The 14,483-nt window shown below is 40.9% G+C and overlaps 1 protein-coding gene across 1 annotated transcript in view; it reads left to right on the top strand.

Moving 5' to 3' along the window:
• Positions 1–1,449: 1,449 nt before the first annotated feature.
• The window catches only part of LOC124151216 (GTP-binding protein Rhes-like), a 126,163-nt gene continuing 113,129 nt past the window's right edge, over positions 1,450–14,483 (top strand). The window contains exon 1 of the mRNA XM_046523575.2: positions 1,450–1,757. The gene's annotated coding sequence lies outside the window, so the exon portion shown is untranslated. The remainder of the gene's footprint in view (positions 1,758–14,483) is intronic.

Raw genomic sequence — 14,483 nt, forward strand, 5'->3', positions numbered from 1 at the left:
GGTAATCGAAATGGGATAGACTGATATACTGCGGGGTTGCAGTTAAAACAGAGAGGTTTTCTTGATGACTTCAATCTTGCTTGGACTGACAGTTGACTCGAGCCAGACTGTCCCCTTCAACCGGAAACTGTCATCACATGATGTCCGACATGATGTCCCTATTTTGACTTGTACCATATGTTCCCGTGCTTTTTTCAAGGAAAATATTGGCATGCCTTTGCATGTGTTAGTGACAAGTGCCACCGGTGGGGAAGGACACACTCGAACACCTGGTAGCATCACTATTTGATAGTGATTCTTAAACATGTGCTGATGATATAGTCGCAGTCGTACATTCGACTCTGCTTTTGGCAGTCATGCTAAAACGTATCAAAACACGAGGACGTCTTTTGTAATGTGAGCCTATATGTACAGTTAACTGATACTGGATAGCCTACATGTACTGGCCAGTTACCGTTGACTGATACCAGCTAACCTACATTTACGTGGCCAGTTAACCTTGACTGATACTCGGTAAGCTACATTTACGTGGCCAGTTAACCTTGACTGATACTCGGTAAGCTACATTTACGTGGCCAGTTAACCTTGACTGATACTCGGTAACCTACATTTACGTGGCCAGTTAACTTTGACTGATACTCGGTAACCTACATTTACGTGGCCAGTTACCGTTGCCTGATACAAGGTAGCCTGCTTGTTTTGATATTTCTCTAGTGATATAAAGACATCAATCAAAATTATATTTTAATACTAATTTTTTTTTATACTTTACATTGAATGTATGATCACAGGGCCAACTAGTGGTGTTGGCGCCTATTTTGAGTTAAGTTCAATTGAGAAAACAATGTTCAAACGATTCATCATTTAACCCTTAAAACAAAACTGAAGTGTAAACCCATGCTATGCAATGTCGTTACAGTTCTAAATACACGTTTAGAGCATGATTAAAAAGCAGAAACTGTTTAACCATGTTTAATGACAAGGCAAAATATTTATTCCCAGGACTTTACTTAGTATTGTCAACATTTCAGAGCCAAAGCCATATGATAATTGATTGGAATATCGTTTAACGTAATCGTTTTTCTCTAAGACACGAAGAACTGTTCCATTGATCTCCGGGCATCAACACGGATTTTTTTGTAATTTCAGTAGTCTCAGGACCGAACAAGATCAATAACATCAATGTCTTCTTTCCCGACATCAGTTGGTCCCTTTTTAATTCCCTGTGATAAAAACGGCCATCTATTTGGGCATGCGATTCAGCAATAATCCGCTAATTCGACACATGGCCTATCATGCTTCTGACATATCCCCAACGTTAAGCGGGCAGAGATGGTTTAAAGTCCAATTCCTTTCAAGTATCCTCTTAGTTATCACATGTTGCTGCCGTTATAATGGACAAACCTATTCTCCTGTAAAAAGAGACTAGTCACTCGGAAGAGAGGCACTTGTTTATGGCTTCGATGTCTCGGTATGTTGGCCGAAACTGTTTCGTCGTGACAGTGTTTCAGCACTTCTCAGATGATGTTTTGCAGATTGCAAGACAACACCAGTGGGACTCCGCAAATCCAGCTAACTAGTCGTCAGTGTCGGTAATTGAAGTATTACGCGAACACCTACATACACAGTGATTCCACGCTAGAAGGATGTGGTAATTATAGAGCCAGGCGTTGGGGAAGGTCAGACCAATGTCCAGCGGAGCTCCGCATCGTTTAGAGACCAACTGAATTACCACCACGATCTAATCGTTGTATAAGGTAAGTTGAGTGTGTAATCAAGTGAGTGTTTTTGTGTTTTTGTTTTCATGTGCTTTTTGACGGATCAGTAAGCTCATGAAGAAAACGTTAGATTACGAATGTGTATACAAATGACTATAACACGTGTAGAAATTGTATATTTTTATAAAAATATACTCGTAACAAACCATCAATACATTTATGCATTTATCACATACCAGTTTGAGTAGTGATGCAAGTATATCTTTGGCACGGTGTTCATAAAAGCGCCAGAAAAAAATCCTAGCAGTTCAAGAGTTATCTAATCACGCTTATGACCGGCGTCGAATCCCAACATGTAAACAATTTCAGGCCCTGTTTGTTTACCCTCCTCCGTGACAAGTGTGTATAACTGCATAAATCCTAAAACCCCGAAAAGCTCGTGTGAAGTGCTCAGAGACAGGTGATGGGTTCTGCCCTTTAAAAGCGCTAGTGTTTGTCTCATAAATGGTTCTGGCTCATTTTCATTTTGAGAAGCTTTTGAGTGTTGCTTGACGTTAATGTTGCGAAGGTACAGAATTAATGTTAAAATAATAAGAGTTTTAATATCTACAGAAAATAGTAAACATATTTCAATATGTAATCATTAATTATCCTTGACAATGCATATCCCAAATCCAAAGTTCATTAACCATAAATGTTTGACTTGGATATACTTGTTGCGATCTGGAATTGTGAATTCTTTTAGATTACAAACTAAGCCGTTATATCGAAAGAACCAAGTCATGTAATGCAATCTTCATCATGTTATTTTCTCAATAAATGTGTTTCCATGACGACGGTTATTTTGAATACTGGATACGTACGCCTACATGCATATGTATTGGGTTTTTAGTGTCAAACCACACTTAAAACGGAACAGAGCCAAGAAATGTCTACTTTTACCCCAGTAAAGATGAGTCGCCCTTGTGCCTAATTGTGACGTATCCTTCCTAGTTGATGGGAAGGAGACACTCTACTTATGTAAAACACAAAATACCCCTTGTCGAATTCTGTGAGAGAAGCACTCCGTCACGAACTCATGATCAAGTAGGACCAGCATACTGGATTATACTAGGAATGCGCTGTCTCAGTTTTGTTTACTAGTTTATTATAACACAAGTCATCAGACAAATATATTCATGAGTGATACAAAAGATTAACTCCGTCTGGTTTGCGTACCTTAGGGACAAACAAAAAGAAATCAAATTAGTACTGAGGTGAACAAATATTATTCTCTCATCTTCTTTTTCGTTTGCATTGGCGGAATGATTCGCCTCTATTCTACAATGAAATTTCAGATACTAGAATTCCTATAGATCATCGACCATATGTCGACTTATTCGTCTTTCGAAATAAGCGAAGTTCAAGACCATAGCTATATGAGGAAGAGAATTTATGGATGTCGACTTCTTTATTTTGAGGAACACAACGTTTCGGAGAATATGCTTACTCCTTCATCAGGTGAATTATAGGTATATGGACTCAATGCTTCTAAATGTACATGTATATCGATCGATTTGAAGTTGACGGGGTTCTGCACGCGAGCAGAGTAACATTATTTCGTTATGTACGGCTTCTGGTTATGGTGATAGTCGATGGATTTTCATGTAATCCTAACACTGCACAATGCCTATTCAACGATTGGTGAGTTCATTGAGGAAACATCACTGAAGGTGCCATAATTCTTATATAACCAAAACTACGTTTAAATCGCTATATTAGCAACCTTTCGGTCGTGGCTATTGTGTGGTACATGTATTTATCATGGGGATAAATGGCAGACATCCACAATTTACAATTGATATATCGTAGACTTGGTATCTTATGTCTCATGTTGCATTGCGAACAGCTATATGTCATAATTCACGCAATTCTTCAATACAAAAATATTCCATTAATCAGTAATTATAAAACCTCAAAGCCAGAGAACACCAGTCTCGATTATTCATCAAAACAGATTCTATTGCGCATAAAAAGGCGAAATAGAGGTGAAAATTATATGAATGGATCATATCAGTTTTCACATCAGAGAAAATTGCAAGCACGTCCAGCTCTACCAGAAGCGACCGCCCATCTGATGGGGGCATGTAAACCAACCAGAAAATCATAGATGGACCCGAAAACCTGCACTCTATTCACGAGGAATCTATCGTTTGCATATGTGCACTACGTAAGCACTCAATGCACGAGAAGTCTGACATATGTAATCATGTAAGCTCGGAAGGTTACTGTAAGAGTTTGGTGCCATGCGTCGTATAGTAATTAAGACCAAAAGGCAAATACTTAGTATATACATGGAACCAGTTCCCATTTATCTGGGGAAGTGATAATACCAAGTGTTCGCGTAAAGGTAAGCGTATCCTGTCCCGCCGATGGTAGTCGTCACAAACACATGTAAAGGCAAGTCAATTGTTCACCTTAATGAACACGGGAACGTATGGTAAATATAGGGAATTACATCGGACATCATTTTTGTCACTGATGCGTCAAATTTGAAATTGTCCTCTACATGTCTATCATAAAATGATGTTTCGTTGTATTCGTACATCGACAGTGAATGTGTTTTCAAATTATCTAAACGAATCCTTCTACAGTAAACACCCGGTGACGTGGGGGATTAGTGAGATCGTACAGGTCGGTTTTTAATAGTTTTTCTTCCATTGGGACTATTATCCGTTTCTTATAGCAGAAATGCATGTATCTTTAGACACAGACGTAAGTGAAGCCCCTTTAATCCGGACGGTATTGTTTCCGGATGATAAGTTCCGAATTATTTCCCGAGAATAGACCTTTGTCCGTTGACCTTTAACCATATGACAATGCTCCTAACAATGTCGTCAGAAAGGATTCCGACCCAAAAGGTCAGAATCTTTTTAATATAAACGCGACGTAAAACCCCATTTCACCACCACTAAGGGCCGTATTAAAGGAGTTTCTCTGCATTTCAATTTATTCAAAAGTATCATTCGGGGGTTACGTATAATTCATAAAGGACTTTACCTCCCTGTGATTCGTCAGTTGATGCTATTGCAGACAACTTCCACTACCTATTCAAACATAATGGCTTTGTAAATTCTGGATCTAAATATATTCCATCTGGTTCTTATGAATGGCCTAGCCTGTATAAATACAAGAAACACTTGTGTTCTGGAAATGTTTCAATGTTAAAACTGTCTAAATTTATTGCAATTGTATATCGAAGTATTAGAACTAAGTATAAAAAAATAAACGCCATTGTGATCATGTTATTTATTGTGTTGATATTGTTATAAACACATGCTCTTGTACCACCGTCGGTTGTGATTTGGGATTAAAGAGAGTGAGTGAGTTTGGTTTAACGCCGCTTTTAACAGTATTCCAGCTATATTGCGGAGTGTCATCTTAATGAGGAAAGCCCAAGTGATGCACGTCTCAGCCGTTTACCACTTCAGTGCAACCCATGAGCACGGGCATTGTGCTGACAAACCTAGAAACATAATTGGGGCAACGGGGATGATAACCAACGATCATTGGTTTCTGTCATGCCCAAGAAACGGAACTTAGCCAATTGTGGCGCGTTGGACGACTGGGCACCCGTGCCCCATGTGAATAATAATGGAATTGAATTGATAATATCCACCAATGTATTAGGACTGTCAATTTGTGATTCCTCTGTTACGTTACAGCTTCTTATTCACCATGTCGTGCAAAATACAAAGATTATGAAGTATGATATATCATATAACATCAAAACGTAGCCATGATATCGCAATTTTATGATTTTATGTCTTCCATATATAAATGCCACAAAACCCTTTCCATATTCATGAGAAATTTCTGCTAAAAGCAGAGTCGACGGTACGACTCCCGATGTAGGGAAGACCTTACATTCATCACAACTCTTCTTGAAATCAGTGTAGTTAACTGACATACTAAAAATAGAGAACGGGACCTTTCCAGTGTTTAGTTTATGGAAATACATCGACTTTGGATTCTGAATTTCTAATATATCAATTACAGTTGTTATTCCTAGAAGACATTTTAAATACCTACATTAACTGAGGTTAACAAGAGAATAAGAGGGTAAAGGGTTTGTGTAATCATATTATTTATAAAACACTTTTACCAGTAATGATATCTTTTGTCAGTGTCCCAAACGGACTGCCCCGGAATGACTCACAACACGGTAACTGCTTTCAACAAATAAACTTTTGATTCAGGTCAAACCAGAGCAACGGAAAACCTGAACTTTTCAACCTGGAGTCGATGGACGACGCCTCGCGCTTCTGATCACGAGACGGTTCGTGGTCCCGTGATCAACTCATTTAAGGATAGGTTTTATGTGCAAGGGCCGCTAATGTCAATTGAAATAGCTTTACGTTCATTGTATGTTTTCTTTCGATTAAAGCTAAATGGCGGTGATTCTGCGATAGAAGGAAGCACAAGAAGTCTTTGAGTAAGGTTACGTGATTGCGTTTTGCAAATTGAACTTCGTATAAGGAGATTAAGATTGTTGGGCTGCACAACATTAACTCCCATCAAGCCTCGCACAGTTTAAACTTTCTATGCATGCAGTGCTAAGTGTTGTCGGAGAAGTGTGCGTTCAAATATGTTTAAAGAATTATTTACCATTAGAATCGGTCATAAAGGCTCTAAAAACATGACCCGATTGGACTTAAATTTTACGAAAGTTCGAACGCACTCCGCCGTTTCATGTTTTAAATGATTTCTTTCGGAAATTTTTTTTTCCTTTATAATGAGAGTTCCAATGTCATTATGTCTAGAGAAACGGTTACGTTATGGGTATTGTTTAATTCCGTGGAGCGTTCATCATACAGATTCTATTTCAATTACATGCAAGTTTCAGACAAAATCAGGCACTTGAATTTTCAGACATATTCAAAATAACCGAAATACACTTCTTTAACCCTTAACTGATAACGCCTCTTGAAACCGAGTCGGTCCTTTAGCAGTAAATCCTCGTGTAAGGCATCTGAATGTAATTGGTTATAGAGTCAGGTTCTACAGTGAATGTAATGAGTAATAATGTCAGGTACTGTATTGAATGTAATGAGTTATAGTGTCAGGTGCTGTAGTAGATGTAATGAGTTATAGTGTCAGGTGCTGTGGTGAATGTAATGAGTTATAGTGCCAGATGCTATAGTGAATGTAATGAGTTATAGTGTCAGATGATGTGGTGAATGTAATGAGTTATAGCGTCAGATGCTGTGGTGAATGTTATGAGTTATAGTGTCAGATGCTGTGGTGAATGTAATGAGTTATAGTGTCAGATGCTATAGTGAATGTAATGAGTTATAGTGTCAGATGATGTAGTGGATGTAATGAGTTATAGTGTCAGGTGCTGTAGAAATTGTAGTGTCAACGGTAACATATTTTTTGATGATCTATTTGAGGTCTTTTACTGCCTTACAACTCGGAGCGAGAAGAGGATTTCATTCCTTACCAGATAGTTACAGTGCGCAGAATATCCTCAGAATAGAGTGTCACAGTGCGTGCTATCTGACTGAAGCTGTCTTCGCCTGTCTGCGTAATGTGAGAGTGTCTAGTTGTCTGACTGGAGCGTCAGGGAGTGTCTGACTAATGTGACACAGCCATGTTCTATCTGTCTACTGTGACACAGCCATGTTCTGTCTGTCCACTGTGACATAGCCATGTTCTGTCTGTCTACTGTGACACAGCCATGTTCTGTCTGTCTACTGTGACACAGCCATGTTCTGTCTGTCTACTGTGACACAGCCATGTTCTATCTGTCTACTGTGACACAGCCATGTTCTGTCTGTCTCCTGTGACACAGCCATGTTCTATCTGTCTACTGTGACACAGCCATGTTCTGTCTGTCTACTGTGACACAGCCATATTCTGTCTGTCTACTGTGACACAGCCATGTTCTATCTGTCTACTGTGACACAGCCATGTTCTGTCTGTCTCCTGTGACACAGCCATGTTCTATCTGTCTACTGTGACACAGCCATGTTCTGTCTGTCTACTGTGACACAGCCATATTCTGTCTGTCTACTGTGACACAGCCATGTTCTGTCTGTCTACTGTGACACAGCCATGTTCTGTCTGTCTACTGTGACACAGCCATGTTCTGTCCGTCTACTGTGACACTGCCATGTTCTGTCTGACAACTGTGACACAGTCATGTTCTGTCTGACAACTGTGACACAGCCATGTTCTGTCTGACCTATGTGACACAGCCATGTTCTGTCTGACAACTGTGACACAGTCATGTTCTGTCTGACAACTGTGACACAGCCGTGTTCTGTCTGACCTATGTGACACAGCCATGTCCTGTCTGACAACTGTGACACTGCCATGTTCTGTCTGACAACTGTGACACTGCCATGTTCTGTCTGACAACTGTGACACAGCCATGTTCTGTCTGACAACTGTGACACAGCCATGTTCTGTCTGACAACTGTGACACAGCCATGTTCTGTCTGACAACTGTGACACTGCCATGTTCTGTCTGACTTATGTGACACAGTCACCTCCGGGCTGACAACTGTGACACTGCCATGTTCTGTCTGTCTACTGTGACACTGCCATGTTCTGTCTGACAACTGTGACACTGCCGTGTTCTGTCTGACGTATGTGACACAGTCACCTCCGGGCTGACTCGGGTGACACTGGGTTTTTCTCAGCTGGAAGCCCAAATCGAAATACGAGGGGATATCAAAAAGTGTTGAGCCTCACACAGTATTCCTGGTCGAATGGTACAATGCGCTACACCTGATGTACATGAATGTCTTAGCTACTGATGCTATGTAGAAACATATTGCTGGCTGCAATTATTTTGTCACAACACTTCGTGGAAGAGACCTACCCCTAGTGAATTCGCAAAATGGACAAATCTGAGTACAGAGCGGTGATAAAGTTCCTTGTCCTAGAGGGTCAATCTGCCAAACAGGCTGTGTGAGGCTCAAAACTTTTTGATATCCCCTCGTATCTAAACATAGCCTTATGTATTTAGCGGTACTGGTAGACACGGACCATATATACGGCATCGTGTAACATAAACATTGTACCTTTACCCTGTTAGCGGCCGCTGCTAATGCCTAGGGAGGCGTCAGGGTGCTACTTTAGCTACCTTCCTTTCCTCTGACATCGGGGCGGTCGGGTAGCCTAGTGGTTAAAGCGGTCGCTCGTCACGCCGAAGACCCGGGTTCGAATCCCGACATGGGTACAATGTGTGAAGCCCATTTCTGGTGTCCCCCGCCGTGATATTGCTGAAATATTGCTAAATGCGGCGTAAAACCAAACGCACTCACTCCTCTGACATCAACACGACCAACACGCAGCTACTGATACACTGACTTCCAAATCTGCAGCCCACGTGTTTCTGGTGATTGCCGTCACTACGTGTTATAAAGACACCAAAATGGTATTTACATGAATGTTTCATTAATTCACGTCAGTTTCCTGATTTTGACAGAAGCGATTGATGCACGCCACGTGTGGTCCTTTCAGTGATCGGTTCCATAAATCAATAACGAGGAGTCTAATAATTTTTCCTACAAGCCAGATAGCCAGCTGCAAGAAACACGCTCGACTGTGAAACATGGCACACCACGAGCGGTTCAGAGACATAAACTAAGGTTGCTATTTCCACAGTCGTGACATTTTTGTACATGGGATTGCGGCTTGAAACCTATTGGGAGGGTATCTTTTCTGACGATTGAATACTTTCTTAGCCAAAAAAGAATCAGAGCCCGCCAATGATTAATTACTTACAAAACACTCGTTATACCAATCATGAGGTTTTCAGGCATGATATTCATTCTTCTTATTTAGAAGTCTCTCATCGATTTTGTTGAATCATGTAGCAACGCCGTGCCAATTGTAACTTTGTGTTGGGCGTTCGTGGAATCAGAACACGATTTCCAATGCAGTGATGAATCGGTCATGGTTTTAAGTTCGTTTGGTTATAGGCATATTACTTATAAAGTCGATTTGGAAACTGTTAATCATATTTCGGTTTGCTTGTTAAATAAATAAAGCGACAAAACCCTTTCCATGTCCAATAAAAATCTCTGCATAAAGCAGAGGCGTTTGTACAATTCTGACTATATCATGAGCATGTGTTTATGAATCACTATCAAATAGTAATGATACCAGGTGTTCGCGAAAAGATGAGCGTATCCTGCCCCACCGGTGGCACCCGTCACAAACACATGCAATGTCAAGTCAATTGTTCATCCGAACAAATATGGGAACGTATGGTACAAGACAAAATAGAGACTTGCATCGGACATCATTTTTGTCACTGATGCGTCAAATTTGGCAATGTCCTCCATATGTCTACCATAGACCTTCTTGAAAGTTTTACTGAGGCCTTGAATGTTGTAACCTTGATCAAACAACTTCTGAGCAAGAGTCGTATGACACTGTTTGAAATCTTGGTAGAAAGAGCATGCTCGATTGTATCTCAAAAGTTGCGAAATGTAAACACCAAAGGCTGGAGCTACTGGAATATTGCTCGACATGAAGGGAAAGTTGACTATTGGAAAGTTGAAGTCATCCCTCTTGTCATACAGTCATAAGGGTATCATCGTTGTGTTTTGGATCTGCAGTGTTTCTTCGAATGCGTTTAGCCTAGTAACGTTTTGATAGCGTTTGTAATTTTATTCTTGTTCTTCTGCCCAGCATAGAAGGACATGTATCGTAACAGCCGCAGGTGACTTTTTAATGTCAGTTAATTCCCTTGCCCCTTGAAGATGCACTCGTGACTAAGTGTCGACATTTTATCATTGTGGGAAACAATAAGAATAAGCTTAACAAAATAGACCAATGTTGTTAATCAGCACTGTAAACAGTACGAGGTTGTGGCGTTAATGTGACGTTTGTAAAGTTGAATCAATAAATGGCCTGTCGATCCATCAGATTTGAGTTATGGCAACTCCCATCATGAGGTGCAAATACGTTACACTTGTTCACACACCCGTGAAGATCTGGGGTAGAATAGGTCTTCAGCAACCCATGCTTGCCGTAAAGGCGACTATGCTTGTCGTAAGAGGCGACTAACGGGATCGGGTGGTCAGACTCGTTGTCTTGGTTGATGCATGTCATCGTATCCCAATTGCGTGGATCGATGCTCATGATGTCAATCGTTGGATTGTCTGGTCCAGATTCGATTATTTACAGAGCCCCGTCATATAGCTGGAATATTGCTGAGTGCAGCGTTAAACAACAAACAAACAAAAACTTGATCACATAGTTTACGCATCAAAATACAAACGATCATTATAATATTGGTTCCTCCATGAAAAGCTGACTGAGGTTTATGCACGCTTTAAGCAAAACTTCAGTGATATCACTGCTTGCAACGAGGTCTTCACCGTTGTTTTACCTTTTACACCCCATGAAATCTGTTTCGGCGGATAATCGAGGTTATTCTCTGGCTTGGGCGTTAAATATTCATGCAATGGAATCAAACGGGAATCGAGCTTGGACCACTGACACGGTAAGCGAGCGCTTTAACCACTGGGCTACCCTACATGCGCAGTACCAGCAAGGACGGGCGACATATATATCTTTATTTATGCATCTGAAACATGAAATGTTTTGATCGTATTAAGTTAACCCACCATGACATTGAAATTGGGCACGGATGCCAATTGGTCGAAGACGTCAAAATTCGAACAACATAGTTGTGTCCCCTACAAATGCTAGGATATGCACGAATCCAATAGTTATGCACAATAGTATGAGCAGCGATCCAAGACACACACAATACAGGTCATACATTGACACCAACCCTTTTAACCGCCTAGCATGGGTTACTGGAGACCGTTGGTACAATGTATGAAGCCCATTTCTGGTGTCCCCTGCCATGATACTGCTAGAATGTTACTAAAAGAGGCGTAAAACCATACTCACTCGCTCACTCACTCACCCAAATCCCACCCACTCACTCACTCACATTGGTATGCCAACACGGAGTACAAAGGACACATCGAGATATCATCGAAAAGAGGAATATGTCGAGAAACAGAATGTGGGAGAAGTGTACAAGTGCACGTCTTTTACATTCAGCAGACCCAATGATTCAAAGATTTCAGAAGGACCTTAAATAAACCAATGGAACCAAACAATCCAATTAGAAAGTATGACAGGCGCAATATATGTCCCAAACACTCTAGCCGTGGTAATGGAGGCGGTCCGTCACCTGAAATATTTGCTGTATTCAGAAAACTGACTCTTGAAATGACAGCCTCAATTCGCATCGCTGTGAGTATTAGCCATAAACATCATGGAACGGGGAATAAATACATCCTAGGTGGCCGGGCTATTTTGAAAGGTTTAGATAAGTCTAGACGGTTCGATTTCGTTGGCTTTGAAGAGAGGCATATCCTTTGTATGTATCTGGAGATGGAAACTGTCCTTTTGTCATGTATAATCAACACGATATACGGAGATGTACGAAGTGCATCTAATCACGCTACAGCCTTGGGGGTTCGAATATTGACGTTGAGAAAATCAAAATAATATTTTTATATGCACATACCAACTACTTTCATGACCGACTCCTGGCCGTATCAAGCTACAGTGACGTCTTGTTTACTTGGACGTACACGCGGTATATGGCTCAATATGAAGTAAGTTCTTGGTCCCGGCTGGCGGCAGATTCCTTATACTTTGAAAGCCGTACTCTGGATTGACGTTGGTTCCGCTAGGAAACTCGACATATTTTCTTCGAACCTGTGGTTCCGAGTAACCGAGGTTTCACTGAATGTTTCGGTATGATGATATGAAGCAGATGTTTGAACCGCATATCTGAAGGGGTGCCTTTTATGTTCAGAACATCGTGGTATGGTAGACACTGGAACACCATGGTATGGTAGACATTGGAACACCATGGTATGGTAGACATTGGAACATCGTGGTATGGTAGACATTTGAACACCATGGTATGGTAGACATTGGAACATCATGGTATGGTAGACAATGGAACCCCATGGTATGGTAGACATTGGAACATCGTGGTATGGTAGACATTGGAACACCATGGTATGGTAGACATTGGAACATCGTGGTATGGAACACATTGGAACATAAAGGTATGGTAGGAATTGGAACACCATGGTATGGTAGACATTGGAACACCATGGTAAGGTAGACATTGGAACACCATGGTATGGTAGACATTGGAACACCATGGTATGGTAGACATTGGAACACCATGGTATGGTAGACATTGAAACATCATGGTATGGTAGACATTGGAACATCATGGTATGGTAGACAATGGAACTTCATGGTATGGTAGACATTGGAACATCGTGGTATGGTAGACATTGGAACATCGTGGTATGGTAGACATTGGAACACCATGGTATGGTAGACATTGGAACATCGTGGTATGGAAGACATTGGAACATAAAGGTATGGTAGGAAATGGAACATCATGGTATGGTAGACACTGGAACATCGTGGTATGGTAGACATTGGAACAACATGGTATGGTAGACATTGGAACATCATGGTATGGTAGACAATGGAACATCATGGTATGGTAGACATTGGAACATCGTGGTATGGTAGACATTGGAACATAAAGGTATGGTAGACAATGGAACATCATGGTATGGTAGACATTGGAACATCGTGATATGGTAGAAATTGGAACACCATGGTATGGTAGACATAGGAACACCATGGTATGGTAGACAATGGAACATCATGGTATGGTAGACATTGGAACATCGTGGTATGGTAGACATTGGAACATAAAGGTATGGTAGACAATGGAACATCATGGTATGGTAGACATTGGAACATCGTGATATGGTAGAAATTGGAACACCATGGTATGGTAGACATAGGAACACCATGGTATGGTAGACATTGGAACATCGTGGTATGGTAGGCATTGGAACATCGTTGTACGGTAGACATTGGAACACCATGGTATGGTAGACATTGGAACATCATGGTATGGGAGACATTGGAACACCATGGTTTGGTAGACACTGGAACCCCATTGTATGGTAGACATTGGAACACCATGGTATGGTTGACATTGGAACATCATGGTATGGTAGACAATGGAACACCATGATATGGTAGACATTGGAACATCGTGGTATGGTAGACATTGGAACATCTTGATATGGTAGACATTGGAACACCATGATATGGTAGAAATTGGAACACCATGGTATGGTAGACATTGGAACATCTTGATATGGTAGACATTGGAACATCATGATATGGTAGAAATTGGAACACCATGGTATGATAGACATTCGAACATCGTGATATGGTAGAAATTGGAACACCATGATATGGTAGACATAGGGACACCATGGTATGGTAGACATTGGAACATCGTGGTATGGTAGACATTGGAACATCGTGATATGGTAGACATTGGAACACCATGGTATGGTAGACATTGGAACATCTTGATATGGTAGACATTGGAACATCGTGATATTGTAGAAATTGGAACACCATGGTATGGTAGACATAGGAACACCATGGTATGGTAGACATTGGAACATCGTGATATGGTAGACATTGGAACACCATGGTATGGTAGACATTGGAACATCTTGATATGGTAGACATTGGAACATCGTGATATTGTAGAAATTGGAACACCATGGTATGGTAGACATAGGAACATCTTGATATGGTAGAAATTGTCTCAAACGTGATATGGTGGACATTGGAACACCGTGGTGTTGTAGATATTTGTCATACGAGACGATGTGAGAA

Source organism: Haliotis rufescens, unplaced genomic scaffold, assembly GCF_023055435.1.
Source record: "Haliotis rufescens isolate VD_foot unplaced genomic scaffold, xgHalRufe1.0.p SCAF_11, whole genome shotgun sequence".
Lineage (NCBI taxonomy): Eukaryota > Metazoa > Mollusca > Gastropoda > Lepetellida > Haliotidae > Haliotis > Haliotis rufescens.